Below are 8,700 nucleotides of genomic sequence, written 5' to 3' on the forward strand. Positions count from 1 at the left end.
TCATAAACATATTAGTCTCTCAATATCTAAGCCACTTTGAGGAGATTAAACTGATCACAACTCAGAAAATCATTGAGAAATCATCAAGCGTCAAATTCCATTAGGAATGTGTGACTCCTGCGGGTGACAGTATAGGTAGATTCCCCTCCCTGCCGCCAGGCCCCCACCTCTGCCTCTGTTCTCTGTGACTGACAAGGAAGGATCTGTGATTACCAGGTCTGCCAAGCTTTTGGAGGCAACTTACATAGTGCTGTCACTGGGCTTGTCTAGCTGGGCTCGGGAATATTGCTAAAATGCTTGGGAAACAAGGCTAGCAAGGGGAGAGGGATCAGCCTCAAGGGTCCAGAGAAACTCCAGACCTGGTGTGGAGATTCCACAGCTTCAGAGGCAGTTTCAAGGCTGGGTAATGGGAGAAAGGACTGGGGACTTCACCCTTCTGGAGTCTTAACTTCTACAGGGTCTCTCTGCACCTCACCCTTCCACCCCCAGCAAGAGTTTAGAACCTAAAGACTGGGAGTGGGAAGCAGGAGACTCATTTCTTGATCCATGGGGGGTTGGGGAGCCCAAGTGGAAGATGGGGAGATGAGAGTAGGGGTAACTGACAGCAGGATGCCACAGCTAAAGAAGGAAGTATAAATATAAAGCGGCCAGTGTAGGACTGGACAGAGGCCATATGAAACACACGGTACATTCCGGCCCCAGCGTAACAAACTGTACCAGCCTTTTTGAGAGCTGTGAGCACTAAAAAGGGGAGGGAAGAGAGCAGAGGTTCCTTCGAGGTTGGCCCTGCCTCCTCCTCCCCCACTTCTCCCACAGCTCGGGGCACCGCAGGGAAAGTCCTGATGTTCCTTTTGCAACCACAGGAAACCTACCATCCCTGCTCACACTCTGTACCCTGTTCCTCTCAGCAGCTTCAGACTGGGAAGGAGCAATAAGTGTGTATGCATGGGGTGTTTGGGGGAATGTGGGGTGCAGACAGCCACAGCAGCCTAGGTGACACCCGGAAAGGCGGCAAACATCACTTGGATACTGGCTGGAAGTCACAGCCTGTAAGGGCTGCAAGAGAGGCACAGATGACGGCGAGGAAGTGCCTTGTCCAAGGTCACACAGGCAGTTGTTCACCAGGGTGGGACCAAAGTGCATCCAGAACTAGGCAGTGCTGGGCAGCTCTCTTGGGTGTAGTATGTAGGAGTGGCAGGCCAGAGAACAGACAGGGCCCAGGGACTGAGGGTGGGGAGCCCAGATCCAAGGCTGCCTCTGTGCTCTGGTTGGCTTTGGGAAGGCGGGCCTGGCTTGGGCACCGTGCCCTCCAAGCCTCCCAATCCTATCCCCCCAACCTTAAATATTAGAGATAATGCATGTGAAGTGCCTAGCGTGGAGGTTGTTTTGTGGTGATGTCAACCAGAATGAGTCACATCCACCCCTCCCCTCTCCTCCTCCTCCACACACACACACACACAGCTCAAGGCCTAGAACCTCCTGGGATCTTTCTCCCATATCACCACCTTCTTTCTTCTGAGTCCCTATAGCTATTACACACATTTGGTACTCACCACCTGCTGGCTTGGGTTATTATTTAACCTAACATGCAGTGTGTTTGTCTCTTCAATTGCCCAAGGGGAGGATATCATTTCAATACACCCAATATTTATTGAACATGAACTCCGGTGCCGAGCCTGGCCTGTGGGGGATGAGTTGGAATGGTGGCGGGAGGCGGGGGCAGTAGAGGAGAGGGCTCAAAGAAGAAGCAGACTTTGTTTCTGCCTCAAGGACTTTCTAATCTGGTTAGAAGAACAGGATTAGTAAACAGATCGCTAGAATATGAGACAGGCCACACGCTGTGCCGTGAGAAAGGTACAAACTGAGTGTGCTGGGCGTTCAGAGGAGACGGGAATCAGATTTGGCTGGCACTGTTTCAAGGAAGCTTTATGAACTGGAGCAGCAGAGATGGGTAGACAGGGAGGACGGGCACTCCTGGCATGAGAAATGGCACAGCAAACTGTGAAGGTGGGAAGGAGAGAGAACAAAGGACTTCAGGACTGTGTCTTAACCTCATAGTGACATTCTCTAGCAGGACCCAACACAGAGCCTTCCTCATGGCAGACGTGCTATATAAATGCTTTGTCCCCTCCCTGGTTTGGAGACAGTGGGATCTTTAGGACCAGCACTTAGTGATGTCTTTCCACAGAAGGATGGAGAAAACGTGGCTCTGAATAAACCGGGGGTTTGGAGCTAAACACAGGGAAGGGTCAGATTCCAGGGTCAGCTTGGGGTCGTCTTCCTTGGCCTTGCCCTTCTTCCACCCTGTCGTCCACACCCACCCGCCAGTGTCTGGGCTCTCCCTACTCCCGGCGTCCTGCCAGGGATTTCCCAAACCGTCCAAAAGGGCTGGGCTTGGTTTGCCAGCCCCGGGAATCCCTGGAGTCTCCGTGTTCCAGGCTGCTGTGAAGGATCAGGGAAGGGAGGCTAGGAAAGGGGAGGCTCCTCCTGGGGATTGCTTGAATTGGCCCCCTCAACACGGGCTTCCGTTGTCACATGACTGCGTCCCAGGTCTCGCAAGTCTGGGGCTGGCGAGCTCCAGCTATCCTCCTCTTGCCTCCTGGACTAAGCGCTGGAGAGGCACGGACTGAGCGCTGGAGAGCGCTGGCGGCAGCCTGGGTGGCTCCTTCTGCTCGTAGAGCTCCCCACACCTGCTCCCTCCCCCAGCTGTGCTAATCCAGGCGCCACCCAAGCCTGGGGTACCCAACCAGGGGCAAATGGGGGATGGCTAGGCCTGGGTGCTCCAAGGCCGGTGAGTGGGCAGGGCTGCGGGGCCCACGCGCACCCCGGAGGTTGCTGGCCAGCCCCTGCCCCAGCGTGCAATCGCATGGTTGCGGCGGCCGGGAGGCTGCGCGCCGAGCGCAAGCCGCGAGCACAAACAGGGCGAGGAGGCTGGTGTGAGCGCCTGGGCCCGCTGCCAGCGCGCCGGGGCTGGAACACAATGTCCCGAGCGGGCGGGCGGGCGGGCGAGCGCGAGCGAGAACAGCCTGACTCAGCAGCTGGGTAAGTGGGTGTGCTCGCTCACCAGATCAACCGCTCTTGCAGCCTGCGGTCAGCGACGACCCGGCACTCGGCGGCTCCCTGGAACGGGAGGGGCGAGCGTACGGCCCGCTCCTCTGCTTGCGCCCGAGCCTACCGCGCTGGACCTCCACGTGGCCGGTTTGCGCATCTCTCTGCCATCTAGCCCCTGTATTAAAGCGTTTCCCAGCCCCCAGCCTGAGCGCAGCAGGCTCTGCCCACCTGGGAGGAGCACTCTCCTCACCCCACCCGACAGGTGTGGCCAGGCACACAGCTGCTGTGTACATGTTCTGTTTTCCCCAAACCTCACCCCTCTGGGACGCCTCGGAAGGTCTTGGCATGGGGGATGTAACTCTTAGTTGCAAACAGAGGTAGGAGTTTGTTCTAGGGTAGTGGCGGAGTAGAGAGCCCAGGAAGAGGATCCTAGGAGAAAAGTGGGACATAGGGCAAGAGGATCTCCCCTATCTCTGTCCTCAGCTGACCCAGAGTTCAGAGTCTCTTCCTGCCCCCTCCCCTCAAAACCACAAGGCCCCTGAAGATTTCCTCCTCGGAGGGAGGAACAGGCAGGTGGTGTGGTGTTTTGAAGCCTGAGACCCTGCTTTTCTGCCCCCACCCCCAAACCACAATAAAGACCCAGGAATCCTGCCACCTAGCCACAAACCTCCTCCTTCCACCTCTATGCAGGGGAAATGGGGTCCCATTTGGGGTCCCCACTGGGGACTTATGCTGTCCCTATGCTGTCTCCTGGCATCTTGTGGGGCCATTGTGATGATGACAGCAGCCCAGAGCAGGGCTCTTCCTGGGGATGGGGACCTGCCCCACGTCCCAGCTTCCTGGGGTGCTGCGCAGTGCCCTGAGGGATGCTTTGTGCCTGGAGAGTGCCAGGGCAGGCGGGGAGGAGTGGTTCCGGGAAAGGCCCTGGCAGGCAGCATAGGCCTGGGCTCCAGGGCCTTTGAGGGTGGGCCTAGGGGAGGGACCTCAGGCTGCTGAAGTGCCTTACCTGGGCCTCCTGCCATCTGATGGCATCTCTGGCACCCTCTGTGGCTAAAGATGCCAACACAGGCCTGAGCCGTGGACCCCCTTCCCATACATACATCACACTTCCCACACAGGCTCTCACCCAGCCAATGCACACTGCATCTCCCAGTTGGGAGGCACCTTCACTGCCATCTACTCCCACCTTCTTCCTGATGCTTGAAATCTGTCCGTGATCCCAGGTCAGTGATTGCTCGAGGCTATGACAGGGACACTCTCAGACAGCAGCCCACTGCTCTTCTGGACTTCCCTATCTCCAAGTCCAGTCACCTACGGGACACCTGCCCTTACATGGCCTAGAAGTGACTGAACTCATATTCATGTCCCTCACACCAGCTCCTCCCCATTGCCCACCATGACCCTCCCAGTCCTGAAACTCACTGCAAAGGTAGATTAATGTTTAACTACTTTCTCTCCTTCATCATCCTTATGTCTGATATCTTATCAAATTCTTCCCTTTGTTGCTTTTATTTCAAAATATATTGTTTGTTCATTACTTTTCTCCTTCACCCTTTCCCCTCCAGCCCCATAGATTCCACCTTTGGCCCAAATTCTCACAGCAGCTGCTACACTGTCCTTTCTTTTTCCTTCCTCCTACACACCCTGCTGGAATAATCTTTCTCAAACATCATTTATTGTGTATGTTATCAACTTCAGACTCCTCAACCAAGCACAGTGAGTACACTAGCTAAGCTGTGTATTCTCTGTGAGATGGGACCTGAATTCACTCATGGCATGTCCAGGCCACAGGGTTGAGTGCAGTGCCTCCTGCACAGCAGGAGGGCAGCAAATGTTCCTCAAGTGACCCATCCATTTGGTGGTGTTCCCTTTCCACCGTTCCAATTCTCTCTCCTGCCTTGGTCTCCCCAGTCCCATCAAGCCTATTAGCTTCCCAATGCTCACTGGGGCCCTTTTGTTTTGAAGGGCCACTGTTTTTCATTTCCCCAAAATCTTAGGTGGCTGGAGGTGGGGAGCTGGTGGGGAAGGGAGAGGCTGACATCCAAATTAATATCAGGAAGGTTGTGGCAAATACCAACTGCAAAACCTTGGGTGCAGAGTAGAATGAGGGCAGATGCCTGCTAGGAGTCCCTGTTCAGTAAGAGACAAAACCACAGAGGAGGGCAGAATGTGGAAAGGAGAGTGGCATAACTAGTGGCTTCCCTCTGAGCCTGTGAGCTGCCTTTAATCTTTTCCTTTTTTTTTCTTTTTTTGAGATTTGAGTCTTGCTCTGTCGCCCAGGGTGGAGTGCAGTGGGGCGATCTCGGCTCATTGCAACCTCTGCCTCCCCAGTTCAAGCAATTCTCCTATCTGAGCCTCCCGTGTAGCTGGGACTTCAGTTGAACACCACCACGCCCAGCTAATATTTGCATTTTTAGTAGAGACGGGGTTTCACCATATTGGTCAGGCTGGTCTCAAACTCCTGACCTCAGGTGATCCACCCGCCTCAGCCTCCCAAAGTGCTGGGATTACAGGAGTGAGCTACCGTGCCCCACCTAATCTTTTTTATGTTTTATTGCTTAGTTATGTCCTGCAGTATTTTAAACCTCTTCTCCCATAGACTGTAGGCTTTTTAATGGCAGGGACAGTGTCTTTTATTTATTTGACATCATCTACTTATTTTGAGAAGCAGGCACGAAATACTTTGGAGGGCACATAAAACTTGGGTCTGGATCCTGGTTCCAACACTTAGCTGTTTGGCCCTGGGTAAGTCTCTTAACCTCTCTGAGCCAGTTTCTTCGTCTGTAAAAGCCGCTAGTGACACTCGTTTTGCAGAATGAGGGGCAAAAATTACAGAGAATACAAAGCACCAGGAAAGTGCCTGTTGTACCCAATAGTTTATATTCCTTCCCCATATGGTTGGAGCCTTTTCTGAATTGGGAGAAAGGTGTTCCTTAACTACTGCTCATACTGGGACACTTTAAACTTGAAAAGGGGCACTGTTAATAATTACGTCCGTTCCAGGGACGCAGAGCCACCCTACCGTAGTTCACAACAACTGGCAGGGTTCGGATGGCACGCAATATCCCAGTGCCTAAGCACAGCCCCAAGCATAACGCTCAATAAATGCCTGTTGAATCAAAGAGCGAACAGAAGCTGACCCTCACTCCGTTTTTTGGACATCATTGACTGAAGCAAATTGAAAAGCCCGCCCCTGCTGCGCCCCCACCCCCACCCCGTCCCAGAGCCACCGGCAGCCTCAATTCCCTGAGGTCTGCCCTTCAGTAGCCCACCGTCCCGCCCCCGGTTGCCTTGACATCAGTGACGTCGCCGAGGGGCGTGGCCTCTCTCCATCCTCTGCTGGTGCCCTGGGCCCCTCCGCATCCGAACCTGGGGGGAGGATGAGGTTGGTGGCCCTTGACCCTACTCGCCCCCCGCCGGGCCAGCATCTAAGCCCGCCTGGCCGCCTTTCTTGGGCGCGCAGCTGTCTCGAGTGTGGGTACCCATCTCCACCCCCACCCTTACCCGGGTGAACTAGCGGGGGTTCTAGAGTGCCGGATCCCGGTGAGCCCTCTCCACCAGCTGCGGGCTAAAGGATCCTGAGAACCTGGGCCCAGCGCTCAGCTCAGGCCCGCCCCTTCCCGGGCAGCCCCCTCGCTCCACGTCCTGGGGGGCGGGCGGGAAGGATGGGACCCCCGCCCAGGAGGCGCACAGGCGCCAACGAGCGCGGGAGAGAAAGAGTTAAATTAGGTGCCGGCGCCGGGCGCGGCGCGAGTGGGGGAGGGGAGCGAAGAGAAAGTGAGAGCGGGGGCGGAGCGGGGACGGGAGCGAAAGAACATCCTGTGCCCGTCGCCGGATGCGCGCGGGGGGAGGAGGTAGTCCGGGGAGGGAGAGCAAGACGGGGGGAGGCCCGGGGCGGGGAAAGGCGCGGCCTCCTTCCCCCCCCAACCTCCTCCTCTGGGGGCGCTGGCCCCCTCTGCTTCCCGCGCCTTAGCCGGAGCTACCCGGAGGCCCCAGGATCTGGTTCCTGGGCAGGAGTAAGCGCTAGCTGGGGAGAGATGATCTCGGAGAGTATGGGATGCACGTCAAGGCAGGGGCGGCCCCCAGCCTTTCATCTCTTGGTTTTCTGCAAGGGAAGCTCGCACGTGTTGAGCGTCCCCTGTGCACCGAAAGTACACACATTATCTTAGTCAGTCCTGACAGCGGCACTTCCAGGCAGTAGACAGGAATTCATAGACTCGCGTTCTAGAAGAGGAAACAGACTCAGATTATGGAATTTGTCCAAACCCCACACTGCTGGGATGTGAATGCAAGCCTGTCGGACTGCAAAGGGCTTTTCACTGGAGTTTAGGGTAGGGCAATTTCCCCTTAGCTTCTATGCGCACAAGTACTGGGCCGCTGCAGTATCACCCTCGGGAATGGCGGTGTCTTTTCGTAGAGGACCCCCAACAGCATCTGGCTGGAGCTTCTGTCATTAACTAGGCTCAAACAACCATTGCCAGGATATTGGTAAAGAGATGAGGAAGGGGCCTTAGGGTTCCACAGGTAGTTGGATGGTTCTTAGAAACACAGTTTAGGGGAATGTGTTGTAGCGCTCCTGCTCCTCTTTTAGGTATTTGTGGGGGCTTCAAAGAAGGTTCCAGAGTCACTCAAAGCAGTTACATGGATTACAGGAATTCGGATTGATTCACTTTAAGAAGACCAGGGAGGTCTGGTGTGGTGGTTTACGCCTGTAATCCCAGCACTTTGAGAGGCCGAGGCAGGCAGATCACCTGAGAGCAGGAGTTCGGGACCAGCCTGGCCGAAATGGTGAAATCCAGTCCACTAAAAATACAAAAATTAACCAGGCGCGGTGGTGCACGCCTGTAGTTCCAGCTACTCGGCAAGCCGAGGCACAAGAATTGCTCGAACCTGGGAGGCCGAGTTTGCAGTGAGCCGAGATGGCGCCACTGCACTGCAACCTGGGAGACAGAGCCAGACTCGTATCAAAAAAAAAAAAAAAAAAAAAAAAGACAACGACTAGCGTGAGAGGTAGTGGGTAAGTGGAAGGAAGGGCTGACTCATGTGCTTTTCAGGCTGGGATGCATTGAGGGCTACCATCTGTGTTCTCACTGCCTGCTCACACCCCACATGTTGTCCAGGTGAAACCTGCGGAGATAATTAGGATTATAGTCAACATTTGTTGAGCTCTGTGTGCTGGGCACTGTTCCAAGTGCTTTACTTAATCCTCACAATCCCATGAAGTAAGTCTTATTGTTTCTATTTTACAGGTGGGGAAAATGAGGCACAAGGAGACCACAAAGCTAAATCCGCGACTAAACTGGTTTTGAGACGGAGTCTCCCTCTGTTGCCAGGATGGAGTGCAGTGGTGCGATCTCGATTCACTGCAGCCTCCGCCTCGTGGGTTCAAGCAGTTCTGCCTCAGCCTCCTGAGTAGCTGGGATTACAGGTACACATCACCAGCTAATTTTTGTATTTTTTAGTAGAGACGCGGTTTCCCCATGTTGGCCAGGCTGGCCACTCTGACCTTGTGATCTGCCTGTCTCCGACTCCCAAAGTGCTGGGATTACAGGCTTGAGCCACCGCGCCCTGCCCTGAACTGGTTTTGAACCCTGGCTAGAACCCGTACTTATTTACTAAACTCAAATGTACTTAACATGATGAGAACAT

At 54.9% G+C, this 8,700-nt stretch overlaps 1 protein-coding gene across 1 annotated transcript in view; it reads right to left on the reverse strand.

Annotated features, from left to right (window-relative positions):
• FKBP5 (FKBP prolyl isomerase 5) overlaps window positions 1–2,517 on the reverse strand; it is a 158,878-nt gene extending 156,361 nt beyond the window's left edge. Inside the window, exon 1 of the mRNA XM_050787705.1 lies at window positions 2,508–2,517. The gene's annotated coding sequence lies outside the window, so the exon portion shown is untranslated. The remainder of the gene's footprint in view (window positions 1–2,507) is intronic.
• Window positions 2,518–8,700: the final 6,183 nt, after the last annotated feature.

Source organism: Macaca thibetana, chromosome 4, assembly GCF_024542745.1.
Source record: "Macaca thibetana thibetana isolate TM-01 chromosome 4, ASM2454274v1, whole genome shotgun sequence".
Lineage (NCBI taxonomy): Eukaryota > Metazoa > Chordata > Mammalia > Primates > Cercopithecidae > Macaca > Macaca thibetana.